The sequence below is a fragment of the Dipodomys ordii genome, unplaced genomic scaffold (genome assembly GCF_000151885.1).
Source record: "Dipodomys ordii isolate 6190 unplaced genomic scaffold, Dord_2.0 Scaffold22, whole genome shotgun sequence".
NCBI classification, from domain to species: domain Eukaryota; kingdom Metazoa; phylum Chordata; class Mammalia; order Rodentia; family Heteromyidae; genus Dipodomys; species Dipodomys ordii.
Genome location: NW_012267238.1, coordinates 13,009,651 through 13,026,526, shown reverse-complemented (window position 1 = coordinate 13,026,526; position 16,876 = coordinate 13,009,651). Strand labels below are relative to the sequence as shown.

The following is a 16,876-nucleotide window of genomic DNA, read 5'->3' as shown; positions in this document are numbered from 1 at the left end:
TTATGGTGAGTTATGTATTATCACTTGCTACATAAGAAATATTGATTAGGTGAGTAGTGAAAAGATCATATATATATGTATATACATAGAATTTTTCTGAGAAAATATTTTCCTCTCTTTCATTAGAAAATTGTATGTTGCCTTCTAAATACTGTTTGAATATACTTCCTATGTAAGTCTTTACCTTTTATTCAGGAACAATCTTCCTTTCTTTGTGCTTTGGTAGACATTAGTAATTACAAAATGTTTATAGACCAATATATTTGTTATGTGTTACTATATATAGATATATAGAGAGAGATAGAACATATGTATGTATATATGTATGTGTATTTATTTTAATAGTAATAATGAGTCAAACATATGTAGCATTTGTAATTGTGTACAATGCTTGCTATTTATCAGGCTCATTCTCTCAATACCTCTATGCATAGATCACATACAAACTCATACCACGAGTCTTTGAATGACAGAAATATGCCTGCATGATAACTTGTACTGTGAATGTGCAAACAAAGGATATATTTTTCTGATAACATTTTGCATCTCTCAGCCTCGCCCAGTGCTTATCATATACGCATGCAGTGAAAGTTTGATGAATTTTAGTACATCTGGCACTTTGAAGGTTTTTTTATTTGTTTTTAACCAAACCTGACCATCCATGCTATTCGTTTCCTGACTAGAGCTTTATGTATTATGTAGCATTGGACTAGTTGTTTCTCTCTGCCTTGCAACATGGAAGTGGTTCATGCTGTGCCTGTCTTCTGGATGATGAGATGTCTGCTCAAGTTATTCTGGCCCCCTGCCTGGGCCTGACAAAGCTATCAAGTAAACACCAAAGAATTAAGGTCCAAAGAATTTGTCAAGAAGCAGCTTTCTTCTGCTTACCCATGGACATATTCTTAATTGCTACCTTCTAAGAACAACTGACATCCTTTATTTGTGCCTGACTCATTGTTTTTAAGAAGTCTTTCTTTTCCATGACAGCATTAAAGGTGGTCAAACTCTGTAGTGTCATTTATCTTTATGAAGCTATTTATATTCAAAGAGCCTGTTTTAGAGGGTTGGGATTATTTTACTCATTGTACTGTGTGCACAGATTAGCTGAAGCTGCATAGCATCTTGCTATCCACTGCAAACCAGTGTGCTCTCAGGAATTTCTCCTTGACCTTGTCTCAGGGATTTTTAAGGAGCCATTGTTTTACTCTCCAGAAAAAAAAGTAAAAGATAAAGCTTTAGATAGTATACAGCTGACAGGTTTTGAGGAATGGGCCTGTGCCATTATTTGTGAAAGAAAGATGGCAAATCATACAGTTGACCTGAATGCTGGGTGCCAGCTTCCCAGTGTCCATTCCAGGGGTAGACATCCACCACTAGAGACATGGAAGCAATACAACAAAGCATAGAAGATGGTCACTTCTGGTGTTCTCCACTTTTTATGGAGACATGTTATTAAAGATGATCAGAGATAGTCACTGTATGGCTTTTCTAGGATAAGATTAGGTCCCTTCCCACACTGTCTGGAGAAGGGAAGTACATTGAACAAAAATAACTTACCTTCACTTAAGCTCCATTATGTACCAGTTGTGTTGATCTTCATTTGACATGTTTTGCTGAAGCCTCAGAAAAGACAGGTATTATAACATTCACTTTATTGATTATAATTTAAATTTCATCAAAGTTCAAGAGTTTGTTTTTCTTTTTGTTCTTCTTATTTTTAAGAACTTGTCGTTGGTATCTAAAGGAGAAAGGAGAGGAATCAAACCTGTTTGCTTTCAAAGTCAATTTCCCCCTCTCTTGTTTCTGACTGCTTCCTTTTTATCCAATTTAGAAAGCAGAGGTGCCTGGAAGGTAAGGTCATGGTGTTGAAGCTCCTGGGTAAACTTTCCGTGCTAGGATATTAGCTTTCTTAATGCAAGTCTGCAGGGGTGGAGACAATCCAGAATTTGCTACAGTATGATTTTCCTATAAATGAAAGCTGGGCATTTCCTTAGAACTGCAAATTCCAACCTCAAGAGAGGTCACATGTCTTTAAACAGTGGCAAGGGATGATGGGAAGTCTTTTGGTTAGCCATTCAGATCACTTTTCTATAATCACACTATTTTCAGTTGGCCACTTTATCTTCCTTGTTTGGTATCTGTGAGAATTACTCTTTTCTGTTCTTTCTATTTTCTCCTTTTAGTCTACTTAAAACATTATCCATTCCCATAAAAATGTCTTGAATGTTTCTAGTGCTTTTAGCTGTGCATTTTTGAGCCACTCTTCTGAATAAAACCTTGCTAGACACGAAAGTCAGTGTCAGTTGTTATTGTTCTAGGAGGCACAGGACTTCCTTGATATCAGAGGAAGTGTAGTTCTCATTCTTCTGAACTGAGCTGAGTGTCATTCCAGTTGGAGAAGTGGAATAGGTCTAGTGTGCAAATGACTCTTTTGTAAAGACCCCTGTTTGCCTCAGAAAAACTCAAATTATTTTGTGAGTCTTTGCCTATACGAATAGTGAAGCCGTTGGTGAAGAAGCTTTCAGAAACAGGCATTTATCTTCAAATTCTCAACTAAAATTTGACAGTTATGTATTTCTGAGCAAGATATCATTACCTTGAATCTCTTAATGCCTCAGGAAAAAAATGAGAATGATATAGCAAAACTTGAGTGGATGGTTATCAGGATTAAAAGTAACATATATAAACTACCTGGCATAGTGCATCAACATATTGTAAGGTTTTCACACCTAGTCTTATGATTATTATTCTTGTTAAATTGAAAAAAAAGTCAGTGCCTTATAATCAGACTTCTAGGCACTTCGGCCTTCAGAGATACTTTTTTCCTTTTTCTGTTACACTAAATGGTACAGGAAAAGCTGAGGGCCCTGCAACACCATATTTCTATGGAGAAATTTTAGTCGGAAAAATCAAACCAACAAACAAAATGACTAGTGATCTCCATTGGTTTTTTATGTATAAGAGAGAATATTCTGCCAAATTCAGGGAACACATCTTCCCAATTCGATGGGAATAGGTGTTATAGAGAACACTTTCCAGTGCGAAACATGACTTTGCTAAGTTACCTTGTGATTTTCCTACAAGGATAGTCTATTTGGTGCCACATTATTGCAGGTGAGGAAAATGAGGTGGCAGCCAGGAAGTGGAGAACTGGGTCATCAGACACTACATCATCCTCTGAAGCTGCTTGGAGGATGAGGAAATCATTCTTGCTGTTTCCAAGGAAGAAATTACAGAAGCTGTATTGGTTGATTTTTGTCTTGAAGAGGTTTCTTTTAGAAAGTTACAGCCTCAGCAAATTCACTACAAGTCCCTATTCTTGAGCTGACCTGCCAGTAAAACTGCGCTGGCTGCCTAATCACCTCCCAGCTAGGCTCCCAAATGACAGCCACAGTTTTAGACTTGCCTACTGTCTTCCTAGAGACACACATAGAATCCGCTTTAAAATCTGTTAACAAATGTATCTGTGATGTTGAACTACAAATTGATTTAAGTGTGGCTAGTGCATGAATAGGAGGAAATGATATTTAGAATTCAGGATATTTCACTGTCTAAGCTACCAACTTAGACTAGCAGGAGGAAAAAAAATACTGTCACATTACTTTAAGTACTCTTTTCATGTAGGCTATTTCTTTTGATTCTGTTAAAATGGCTGAATCAAATGATAAGTCTCTATGAGGATTTTTCATATACAAATAGAAGACACAGTCTTTGAATTGTATATTGGTGCAATTATGAAGTTATTTACTCTTCATTGCACATGTTGGAGAATAAAGGCTCTTGGCCTGTATTCTCCTGGTTTCAACCATTTAGAGTAAGGGACAGGTGAGGTCCAGCCTCAGGTGATCAGAGGTAGCACAGCAGGCAGGGTCTTTCTCCTGCTTCAATTTTTTTATGTTTTTGTTTATTGTGAAAATACTGTACAGAGGGGTTACAGTTACATGAGCAAGGTCATGAGTACATTTCCTAGCAAGCATTGTTGCCTCCTCCTTTGCTTTTCCCCTACCATCTCTTCCCTCCCACCTCCACACCTACACTCCCTACCCCCTCATACCCTCCCCCACCCACCTAAATTGTAAAGTTTGTTTTTCAACATAGGGTCTTGTACATCTCATTGTTGCAATGGGTCAATGTATTCCTATTTAAATATTGTGTTTTTTCCCTTCCCCTCCCCAAATTATACCAACATCAAATACAGTGAAAACAGGGATTATACTGTGGGGGAAGGACATACAAAGCAACAAAAATAATCACATGGTACCTTATAAATACATTAGAAAAAATAGCAAGAAAGAAAAAAACCACTTGTGTCCCTATCTTGGGATTCATTTCACTTAACTTCTTCTTACCTGGTCATATGTATATAGCTTTTGACTTTTCTGCTTGTCCCAGACATATACTAGTTACTTCCTGCCTCACTTTTAATGGACTCTATCATCTCAATGATTTTCCAGCCTTCTTGATTATAATCACCAGGAAGACAGGTACTGAACTGTTTCTAATTATAAACACAGAATTCAACACAGTATTCTGACTCCAATAGGCACTCAGATCACAGACACAAGTCCCCCCCTTCCACCCCCCCTCCCCCACATATATACTCCTTACACACACTCCACACATGGACAATTTCATTCCTAGACAAAAAATTATTGACATTACTCTGCCTAATAGATATTTATTTAAGATACTCATATAGAATTCAGTTCATAATTCAAACATTTTACAAACATTAAACTTATAGAATCCTCATATCCTTATGGGTTTGATAGTATTATGCCCAACAAGATCTAAGCCCTTGCCCAAAGTCACACAAAGTTCCCTACATTGGGAGAAGTACAGTAAATCCAGAATTTCGAACCAGGTAATCAGGCCCTAGAGCCTTAAAATTGTACTGCATCTGCAAAGAGCTATCCACAGTGGACATGTCTAGGTCAGGATGAGGTAGGTGTGTGTTTGATGCATGAGTAACTCACAGACTTAGCATTTCAGAAATGCTGTCTCTCCTGGAAATAGGCAGGCTTGTTTCATCATTAGTCTTTGAGTTGGCTTCAGGATAGATTCAGAAGACAGAGGAGGAATCTTTGAGAAACCCATTTCCAGAGATCAAAGGGAAGAGCAAAAGAGAATGACATCTCTGAAGAGAGTCAACAGTTGCTAATAATAGCCAGCCTTTGAGTGGATATTATGGGTTAAACAAAGTTCTTAACACTTTATATAAATTAGCTGTTGTCGTCTTTGACATAATTCTTCATTTTGTACTTGATGACTCTAAGGCGCAGGGAGTTGAATAATTGAACTGAAGACTGTGCAGCTGACTAGTCAGTCCAGGATTCAAACCAGGAAGCTGGATTCTCAGTCTGTCCTCTTAACCATTGCATCATGAGGATCTTATGGAAAAGAAATAATGCATTGTGAATCTAAGAACCTGGGGAAATCTACCACTTCAACACTACCCTACTGTTTCCTCCCAAGGAAAATTGTTCAGAAATAAAATCTTCAGCCTTGAACTAGCTTACTGGCTTATCTTCAGGAAAACAATAGCACGAGAAGGGAAAGTAAAGAAAAGGTGGATCGGAGTGGAGAGAAAGGTGCAGACAAGAGATGTAGTGAATTTCCTGGGAGTAGAAGGCTTGATGATTTAAGGAAGGGATTTAATTTTTCAGAACAAAGGGTGCTCAGAAAGCAAGATTAGCTCTGGGAAACCAAAGGTCCATGTGTATTCCTATTTTGCTAATTTGGGAAAGGTCACGTAAAACTGAAACTCATCTGGGTTGGTTCCATATATTAGCTATGGTAAATAATGCTGAAATAAACATAGTTGTGCTGGTAGCTTTAGTATGGTCTTGTTTGTTTAGGTATATGCCCAAAAGTGGGATTGCTGGGTCATAGGGGAGATCTATGTGGAGTCTTTTGAGGAACCTCCATACTGCTTTCCAAAGTGGTTGAACAAATTTACACTCCCACCAACAATGCAGTAAGGTTCCCTTCTGTCCACATCCCCTCCAACATCTGTTTTATTAGAGTTCTTGATTATAGCCATTCTAACTGGGGTGAGGTGGTATATCTCAATGTTGTTTTGATTTGCATTTCTTTTATGGCTAGGGAGATTGAGCATTTCTTCATGAGTCTTTTGGCCATCCTTCTTTCCTCTTCAGAAAAGTTTCTCTTTAAGACTTTAGCCCACTTATTTATTGAGCAGTTGTTTCTTTGAGGATTTGTTGTTGGGGGATTTAACTTTTGGAGTTCCAGGTATATTTTAGATATGAGACCCTTGTCCACTGTATGGCTAGTGAAGATTTTCTCCCAATCCGCTATGTCCCTTGCCATGAAGAAGCTCTGCAATTTCATGCAATCCCATTTGTCCAACCTTTCTTTGATTTGTTGTGTTTCTGGGTCTCTATTAAGAAAAATTTGTCCTGTGCCAAAGAAACCTAGGGTTTGTCAGAAATGATCAGATAAGATGATGTTAGGCAAAATGAACCCCAAGATAAAGACTCAAATGGTTTTTCTTTCTTGCTATTGTTTCTAACATGTTTATAAGATGATTACTTTGTTGCTTTGTATGTCCCTCTCCCACGGTATAACCCCTGTTTTCACTGTATCTGATGTTGGTATAATTTGGGGAGGGGATGGGAAAAAAACAAATTGTTTAAATAGGGATACAGGTAGACCCATGTAACAATGCTATGTATAAGAAGCTATGTCAAAAAATGAACTTTACAACTTTGGTGGGGGGGGATGGTAAGGGGAAACAAAGGAGGAAGCAACAATGCTTGATAAGAAATGTACTCAATACCTTGCTCATGTAATGTAACCTTTCTGTATGGTATTTTCACAATAGGGGGGTAGAGGAGGATATGGGTGGGTCAGTGGGGCAGGATATGGGAACGGATAGGAAGGGGAAACAAAGGAGAAAGCAACAATGCTTGATAAGAAATGTACTCATTATCTTGCCCATGTAGTTGTAACTCCTCTGCATGGTATTTTCTCTTTTTTAAATTTTTATTTATTTATTTATTTATTTATTTGTGAACATACTGTACAGAGGGGTTACAATTACATGGGCAGGGTAATGCGTACATTTCTTATCAAGCATTGCAGCCTCCTCCTTTGTTTTGCATGGTATTTTCATAATAAAAAATTAAAAAAAACCCTGAAACTTAGGAATCTAGAAGTACCAAGCATTGAGCCTACAAGTGTGAGATAGCCTACAAATCCAGGAGCATTTGGTTTAGTTTTGATACTCAGGGATGTGTTCTCTGCAGTGCCAGGAAGTAGACAGTGGGCAAATGCTCCTACATTTACTATGTAAACCTGGTAATCAAGCATACCTTTATGCTAACTATCATAACTTTCAATGTTGTAAATGAGCAGCAGCTATTAATTCATGCTTTCTAGAAACCTTAACAACTTTTCTCCCTGGGGCTTGAACTCAGAGCCTGGACACTGCCCCTGGGCCTCTTTGTGCTTAAAGCTAGTACTCTAACACTTGAGCCACAGCTCCACTTCAGGAGTGTTTATTGGAGTAGTTTATTGGAGATAAGAGTCTCCCGGACTTTTCTGCCCAGGCTTGTTTTGAACCATGATCCTAAGGTCTCAGTCTCCTGAGTAGACAGGATTATAGGCATGAGCCACCACTGCTTGGCTTAATGATTCTTTTATATATATGTATGTATATATATATATATATACATATGTATACTTATATAGTTATATATATGTACTTATATAGTTATATGTAATATATTATTAGTATATATTATATTAATAAATTATGTATGTATAAGTTTGCTTTCAAGTAAAAGTAAAACAGATATCACCATATGGGATAATTGTATAGTCATAAAGCATTCAGTCTGAAAAGAATGAACAAGTGAATTATGGCTAATGGAACAATTTTGAAAATGATACTCTTGTTGGATTATAATAAACTAAAATATCAAAAGGAGACACCTTTCCAAATAGTAGAATCTGGGATCTTGTTATCATTATACTGGCTTATTAGTGTAGAAAACTCAAGTGAATAAAAAGAGACCTGGAGGTGTAGCCAATGAGCAAAAGCATCAGGTACTAAGTTTGAGTCCCATTTTGGACTTAAAAAATGAAAAATAAGAGATTTGTAACATGCTTGGTATTCTAGCTCACCTAGCAAGTCAAAAGAAGACCTGAAGCTGCTTGCATTTATGCAGGAATAATCTAAGGTTACTCTGAGCACTCTGAAGCTTTATCAGTGGTCCTCAGGTTGGGTATTCCTGAAGTAGTAATGTAGGTTCTTAAGTTATCTAGAGTCTATGTCAGTATAAACATACTTGTCTAGGGGCTGGGAATGTGGCTTAGTGTAGAGTGTTTGCCTAGTGCGCATGAAGCCCTGGGTTCGATTCCTTAGTACCACATAATTAGAAAAAGCCAGAAGTGGAACGGTGCCTCAAGTGGTAGAGAGCTAACCTTGAGCAAAAAGCTCAGAGACAGTGCCCAGGCCCTGAGTTCAGGACTGGCAAAAAAGAAATTGCTAGTCTTCCCATTCCTTCCAAATGGTACAATATACTTCTTTCTGATGGGAGCATAGAATCCATAGTGTAGAGAAAGCACATTTTCTTGATCCATTGGTCCAGTGAGGGGCATGTAGATTGATTCCATAACTTGGTTATGGTGACCAATGCTGCAGTGAATATTGTTGTGCTGGTTGTGGCCTTGTTTGTCTTCTATTGGATAAATGCCAGAATTGCTGGGTCATAGGGAAGCTTTATGTTTACTTTTTTTTGAAGAACCTCTATACAGCTTTTGATTTTTGTACCTTTTGTCTTGTCTCTAAGTTTATCTGTTTGGGAAAGGGCAATGGGGGGACTCAGAAATGGTGAAAAAAGGGTAAATAAATGCAGCAGTGAAAGTCACTTGACATATGTTGAAAATGAATTATACAACTTGTGGTAGAGGGAAATCAAGAGGGAAAAACTGGGAGAGTACAAGGGAAGAGGTGACATTGTTTACAATGAAGTATACTCATTACTTGACTTATGTAACTGAAACCCCTCTGTACATAACTTTTACAACAACGATAGAATTAAAAAAATACTCGTGATAATACTCACCAAGCTAGTGAAGGCATAAATATCACTGAAATTACAGTATCAATGTAATACTGCTCAGAAACTCTACGCTACTGAGCACACATACACATACACACACATACACACACAATGTAAAGATGTATGCAAGTATGATAACTAATTATATCTAATAATAATGAAAGAAATCCCATCCTATGATGAGTTGTGGAATATCTGGAATGCTTGATTTTCTCTTTTTTTCTCTAATTCTATGATTGATTTTATAATGGACAAATCATAGGTATTAGAACCTGATATATGTTCATAATGCAGCGCCATGATTTTGGTATTCATTTTTAAATGATTTCTTTGAGAGTCTGAGCTTATTCTCTTGCAAAAATGTGGGTGATACCTATTTTCCCATATTGCTGTGGATTATAAATATTATATTGGGTAATGCTTGACACAGAGTAGATATTCTGTACATGCTCTATCATTTCTCCTTTCCATTCTACTGGTGGTTCTATTAACCATTGTGTTCTAGAAAAAAGTTCAATTGTGTATTTTTATTTCCTTTTCACCTTCCATTTGGAGCCAAGGGCACATTTGGACCATATGGAAGTTAGGCAATTGGTACGATTGATGTTCTTCATTATGTTCTGTCCATTTTTATTACTCTCGTTGAAATTGCTTATTTGTAATCTGGCAAAATTTCAAGACAATGGATTGAATAAGCACAACTAATATTGAGATAAAATGAAACTAGAGGGTAAAGCTGTGAAATCAAAGATGAAATCAGCCAACCAGGCAAAGAAATTTCCATTCCAGCTCTCTAAGACAAGCATAAGGTAGAGAAAACAGACAGAATGAAATGTTTTGAATAAAGCCACTGAGTCGAAACTAGTGGCTAGAAAAGCTTTTTATTGACAAAGCGTTATTTTTTTAAACTTTTTCTGAGCCTTATAAAACCTTAGAGTTTTGCTAGCATCCTCCAAGAATTGGCTTTGCACATCTTACTGTGTCAGGAGTGACTTGTTTTAGAGATGCTACATTGTAAAGTAAAAACTCCAAAAAGTATTTTCTTGGGTAATGCTTCTTAGATCTAAACCAGAGAATAACTGGCCACAGAGAGAGGTGAGGTTTCTGGAGAGTAATATCTGGTACTTTTGCCCTTAGAATTCCTATGCTGTAAATCTATACTCTCAACAAGATAAATGAAGTTATGTTATACTCTTTAATGGATACTATGTAGATATAAAATAATATGATGTGTTCTCTGGATATGGAAAATATATGGTAATTAAAAATCTAATAAATAAATTGCTCCTGTATGGCAAAGGAAATAGCCACTAGACTGAAGACACCGACTATAGAAAGTGAGAAAATCTTTGCCTGACAAGGGATTAATAACCAGAATATATGGGGAGCTCAAGAACCAATAACCCAATTAGTAGGTATATGAGTAAATTAACTGAACAGAGAGCTCTCAAAAGAAGTACACATGGGGGGCTGGGAAGGTGGCTCAGTGGTAGAGCACTTGCCTTGCATGCCTGAGGCCCTGGGTTCGATTCCTCAGCACCAAATAAGCAAAAAGAAAAAAAAAAGCCAGAAGTGGCACTGTGGCTCAAGTGGTAGAGTGCTAGCCTTGAGCTGAAGAGCTGAGGGACAGCGCCCAGGCCCAGAGTTCAGGCCCCACGACTGGACCCTCCCCCAAAAAAGAAGTACACATGGCCAGTAAATACTCAAATAAATGCTCACCATCCCTAACTGTAAAGGAAAACTGTATTGGGATTCTATCTCACACCATCACAATATCTGTCATCAAGAATACAAACAATAAAACACTAATACACTTGTTGGGAATGTAAATAGCACAATCAATGTGGAATTCAGTATAGAAGTTCCTCAGAATAGAACTACAATACGATTCTTGGGCACACATCTGAAAGAACATGTCAGGTTATAATAGAGACACTTGCACACCCATGTTCCTTGTAGCCCTCTGCAGCAGACAAACTATGGAAGGAGCCGAGATGCTGTACAAAATGTGTGATATTTATATCCATATATCTACAATTATATGCATATATAGGATAACATATAATTATATGCATGTTCATTGTAATTTTATTCATCTATAAAGAAGAATGAAATGGCACTGTTTGCAGGGACATGGATAGAATTGGTGATCATTATGTTAATCTAAGTAAGCCAGGTTCAGAAGAATGAAGATCAGTTTTAGTCATACATTTTGTCATCATGAGATTGAGCGATATGAGAATGGACCAAAAAGCAGTATTAGAGATTGAAAAATACTGAAATACATTCAATCTATGAATAAAGACGGAAAAATGAAATTCACTGAAAGTTGTTGAATAATAAGGGCAAGGGGTATGGAAAGGTGGAGAATCAATCTGATTACTTGTATGTATGTGTGGAACACCAAGGTGAACCCCTTTGAACAATTTATACACACTTAAAATGAATGGCAGGAATGTAAAACAGGTATTGTCTGAGTAATAGTACTACAGGACAAGTGAGGGAATGAAGAATGTGAAGAAGAATGAATATAGTTGAAATATTTTATGAATATATAAGAAAGTGGTACAATTGATCTTGTTGAGACTAGTTTTAGAAGATGAAGGAATGAAAGTGGTGGAGGAGTTGTGTTGTTCAAAGTACATTATATGCATATGTGAATATCTCAAAATGAAACCCTCTTGTAAGACTAATTATTGCTAATAACAATATACATGTAAAGGAGAAGCAAATTCATCCTATTCAAATTCATAGCCACTCTATTCAACTTCACTCTTTTTAATGTGATCATTTTTAATTAAAAATCTTTATTAAACAGAATGGTTACAGTTATATAAGTCAGCAAAGAGTACACTTCGTTTTGGAATGTACTTTGGAAAAACTTGGAGAGAGTGAGGGAAGGGATGACATAGTCAAGTTCACTCTTCACCAACACAATTAGGTCATTAAAGGGACATTCAATTCAATATGAATTGTGCTATGATAGAAATATAAACAGAGGTGGGGCTCTGGTTCCAGTGACTCAAGCCCGAAATCCTAGCTACTCAGGAGGCTGAGATCTAGTGGTCTGAAGCCAGGTTGGGCAGAAAAGTGTATGAAATTCTTATTTCCAAGTAAGTGCCAAAAGCCAGAAGTGGAGCTATGGCTCAAGTGGTAGAGTGCTAGACTTGAGCAAAAAAAGCTCAGGGGCAGTGCTCAAGCCCTGAATTCAAGCCCCACAATGGTAAAAGCAACAAAAACAACAACAAAAAAACAGTGATGGGTACAGAGGAATAAGTTACCACTTTATGTGGAGTTTAGGGAAAGTTCTGCATAATCTTGGCAAGGGAAATGTCTTATAACCTCCTCCAGGAGATGTTTTTCAGCTCCACACATTGCCTAACCTCTGACCTCCAAAGCCACTGGATAGAGCTATTATTCCCATCAGATAATGATGTTAACCTTTATACTGGAGAGGCCATCTTTAGAATCAAAAACTGCTTAAATTTTTTTGTTATAGTAAATGGCATTATTATATTCTTGATAATGTGATATCTGAATTAGGATTTAGATAATAAGTAAAATCATGTTATGTATGAAAGTATAGACATTCCAGAACAGGAAAATCAATCTTCCCCTACTTGGAATAAGTAACAGTATCATTTTATGTCTATTTTGTGCCTAGAAATGCAATAAAAATTTTACAAACATCAACCAACATCAGAATATTTCAGGTGTTAACTCAGAATTATTCTGAATTATAACAATTCTACTTAACAATAATTCTAATAAGTAGATGTTATTCTCTTGATTCACAGGGATGAAAACTGAGATTCACAGGATTTAAATAACTTGGCTCAATTTATTGGCACAGCTGGTAGGTAGCAGAATCAGAATTTAAACCGGAGACTTCACAACTCCAATGTCATATTCACAGTATCATTCAACACATTTTAATCTTATACAAGCAGCATGTAAATTCCATATTATAGGGTGACCAGAATTAGAACGTCAGAGGAACTATGGATACATTTTTATAGGACATTTCATAGGACATTCATAGGACATTCTTGAGGTTATGATGAATGTTACATCTGTATTATCTGTAATCATTAGTTATTGATAGCAGCCTTAAAAAGAAAATAGTTTTCTAGAAATTTGGGCCTAAAGAGGTTGTCAAGTGTTGCTTATGTGTGTGTGCAGATGTACCTAGAATGTGATTTAGAGTATGATGTTTCTTTTTCTGGTTGCTATCATCTCTAAGGTTCAAAAACATGTATCTGAACCTTTGAATTTTTGGGCATATAATGTGCTCTTATACATGGTTCTGTGTCTATATATCTATAGATAGATAATGTTTTGCCTATGTACAATAAGAGAAAATGTATTCATTTTCCAGATTAGCAAAAATTAAAAAGGAAGAGTTTTACATGTAACTTAACTAATCATTCCACATATGCCAAGGTAATTCCTTCAGTGCCTCTAGCCAAACAGTATCCCGTAGTTTGTCTCAGTTTTCTTCATTTACTGTCTTTTGCTAGCTGTTACTGGCTTTTCATTGTTTTTCATTTAAGAACACACTATTTATTGTTAAATGTCATTGTACACATTTTTGTGTGTGAAGAATGTGTAAAGAAACATTTGACAGCTTGGTATTGTGGCTAGGACTCTATATCCTGGCTCTTTTGTCACTTAGTGTGTGATTTCAGATATGTGGCAGTTACCTACCTGGCTCAACTTCAGTTTCCTCTTGTGTAAGATGAGAATGAGAGACAGAGAGAGAGAGACAAAGACAGAGAGAGACAGACAGACAAGAGAGACAGAGAACAGTTATAGAAAGAGCTCATTATGATACATTACAGTACATGCTTGGTTTTTAACCTTTGTTTCTATCTCTACAAAAGTCCTAAACAAAATGAGAGAAATAATCAGTTGGAGAGAAAGAGAAATATTTATATATATATATATATATACTTTTATGTGTAAATCAAATATATTAGACTTCCTCACATGCCTATGTATTCTTCACATTCCTCTTTAAGCATTTGTTGTGCAAGCATTGAAACTATATTGGCTATGAGTTTTCAAGTTAAGAGCGATGGATGGTGAAGAGCATCATACTGGTACCAAGGGAGGCTAGTGCAGAGCAGCAAAAAGCTGGTGTGGGGTCCTCATTGGAAAGTTGCACTGGGCTTCCTGCTAATAGCTTCCAGGGGCTTCCCTCAAATGGGTATACCCACACTATGGCTTTTAAGACTGAATATACTGAGTTTACCTGGGGGAGGCTAGGAAAAAGATTATTTTGTCTTTCTCTGAAGAACTTTGTTAGAAAACTAAAGCTTGTTTTGCCTTCCTAGGATCACTTGCCTGCTCTTTTGCAGAGGCCTCTGCTCACATCATTTTCTCCAGAATTCTTTGTGAGGAGCTTCAGCAGTGCTCATCTGTTACTTCTACATTCCTGTTGGCTTCATTTCCTTGCTGTCTGCTCTGATGCTGCTTTACTCAATGGTTTGCTTAAGCAGACAGAGAGAGGAATATGGAGCTGCAAAGTCTTCATGCTGTGGGATACAACCTGCAAATATATTATCCTAGCTTGGGGTTCAATGCGTCAAACCCCAGTGCAGACAGGAAAGAATGACATTCATTCATCTGAACACATTTTTTCATGCCCACCAGCTCAGAATGTCAAAATGACAGAGAATTTTGAATAGAGAGAGATTAATATCATCTATGAAAAAAGACTAGAGAGATGAAGTTGATAATTAGCTAATCCAAGGCCATTTCTCTGGCTGCAAAACTAGATCTTAAACACAAATCACATGACACAGTCTTTACATACACTTTAGTGTGTTTGGTGTGCAAACAGAGCAGCAGTGGTACGGACATATGTGTAAAATTTCTTTTGGGAATATAGCTGCATTTAGCAGTGATCCTGAACTTCTTGGTATATTGGCTATATTTATTAAGTTTAGGCAATAAACTACCCAGATGCATTTCATTCCTTGTTATTATTCTCCTTTAGAATTTCACTTTTCATTCCATTTAGTTCATATTCTCTAAGACACCAACAATTGAGAGGAGGCCAGTGTATATGTGTGCTCTGCTTAGTTTCTGCATCATCAAGGTAGCTCTGACACTGCGCATTTATAGTCAGCAATTCATTGCATGTTGATCCAGTCATCATTACTATTGACCAGCAACAATGAAAAGGTATAAAATGCATGCATTTAAAAGGCTCCAGATCAATATACAATGAAAAATGAGACCTAGATCCTGGTCTCAAGGACCTTCTTTCTAACAATCATAGTACAGGCTTAAAAGAAATGGTAAGAGGATGAGAAGAGAAAGGTGATCAAGAAATATTAACTAGGTTAACTGATGAGTGGGTGAATTGATTCCTCTGTGGATAAATGGATGAATAGAGATATTTAAGCTCCAAAACATATGTAGCAGGAGATCTGTGTGGGTGAGAAGAGGAAGGATATTCATTGCAGAGAGAGTGGGATAGGAACAGAGATGAGTCCTGGTAATATTCAGCTGAAAATTCTGACTGAAATGAAGAATTCAGGGAAGAAAGGAGGGTTTCAGGTGTTTCTGTGGCTTCAGGTGTGCATGTAGGTGGGAGCCAGATAAAGACAATCTGTACAATGACTCTGAAGCTTATTCCAAAAATAAGGAAAGTTATTGGGGAGTAATAGATTGGAAGGAGTTCCAAATACTTATTAATATCTCTGACTTTGAACAGCATCAGCATTAATGTACATAGATCATAAAGATGTTATTTAAATATTTGTGTAACTATAGACCAGATCCCTATGTCCAACATAGGCTCACAAGAGAGAGGAAACCATGGACTCACTCAGCATCATTCAATCAGTCCTGACTTGTGAGGGTGTCATACTTTCATTGCCCTTCTGTTAATAAATTAGAAGAGATCATTATTACCCACAAGGCAAGAACTCACCTGCAGTAAAACTTAGAGAAGTAGAAATTTGAGGTGTTGGTGTTTGTATTTCTGAGCTAAAAGGAATATTAAAGTATTACACGTATTGTCTTATTTCCAGTAGCAAACCAAAGGCTAAGAAAAGCCAAAGCCAGGAAGCCTAATGCATTAATTATTAAGTCATTTCAATCTGTACCTCTAAGAATGCCTTAACAAAGCTAAGAAAATTTGTTTGGAGAATCTGTCTTTATTGCCATACATAATTCACTATGAACGGGGGAGTACTCAAGCTTAAATCTGAATGCAGGCTTTCACCTTACTATAGTAATTGTTCCCGTAGCTCCATTTGTAAACGAGATCAAATTAACATGTTCAGAGTATCTCTTTCCAGTTTTATCCAAATCTCAAGGCAAGTGCTCTTCTTTACCTAGATCAGTTGACTTCAAAATTAGCAAATTTGATAGATTTTTTATTGTAAATATATTTTTCTTCATGCATGATAAAATAAGATGTTATTGGAATTATAAAGGGTTAGAGCTACCTTTAGGAAATGATGGGACTGGTCTATTTTTGTCTCGGAAAAGCAGTGAGAAAAACAGGATTCCCAGAATCTCTGCAGTGCTTGTTCACAAGTGATGAGCTTTTGATAGAATCAACTCTTGAGTTTCTAGGTTTGAAGTCTGTTATAAATTGGGGAGGGGAAGGGAATAAACAAATTGTTTAAATAGGGATACAGGTGGATCCATTGCAACAATGAGATGTACAAGATTCTATGTCATGGGCTGGGAAGGTAGCTCAGTGGTAGAGTGCTTGCTTTGCAATGCATGAGGCCCTGGGTTCGATTCCTCAGCACCACATAAGCAAA

At 36.9% G+C, this 16,876-nt stretch overlaps 1 protein-coding gene across 4 annotated transcripts in view; it reads left to right on the top strand.

Moving 5' to 3' along the window:
- Dlg2 (discs, large homolog 2 (Drosophila)) overlaps positions 1-16,876 on the top strand; it is a 1,447,312-nt gene that overhangs the window by 285,883 nt on the left and 1,144,553 nt on the right. The window lies entirely within an intron of this gene.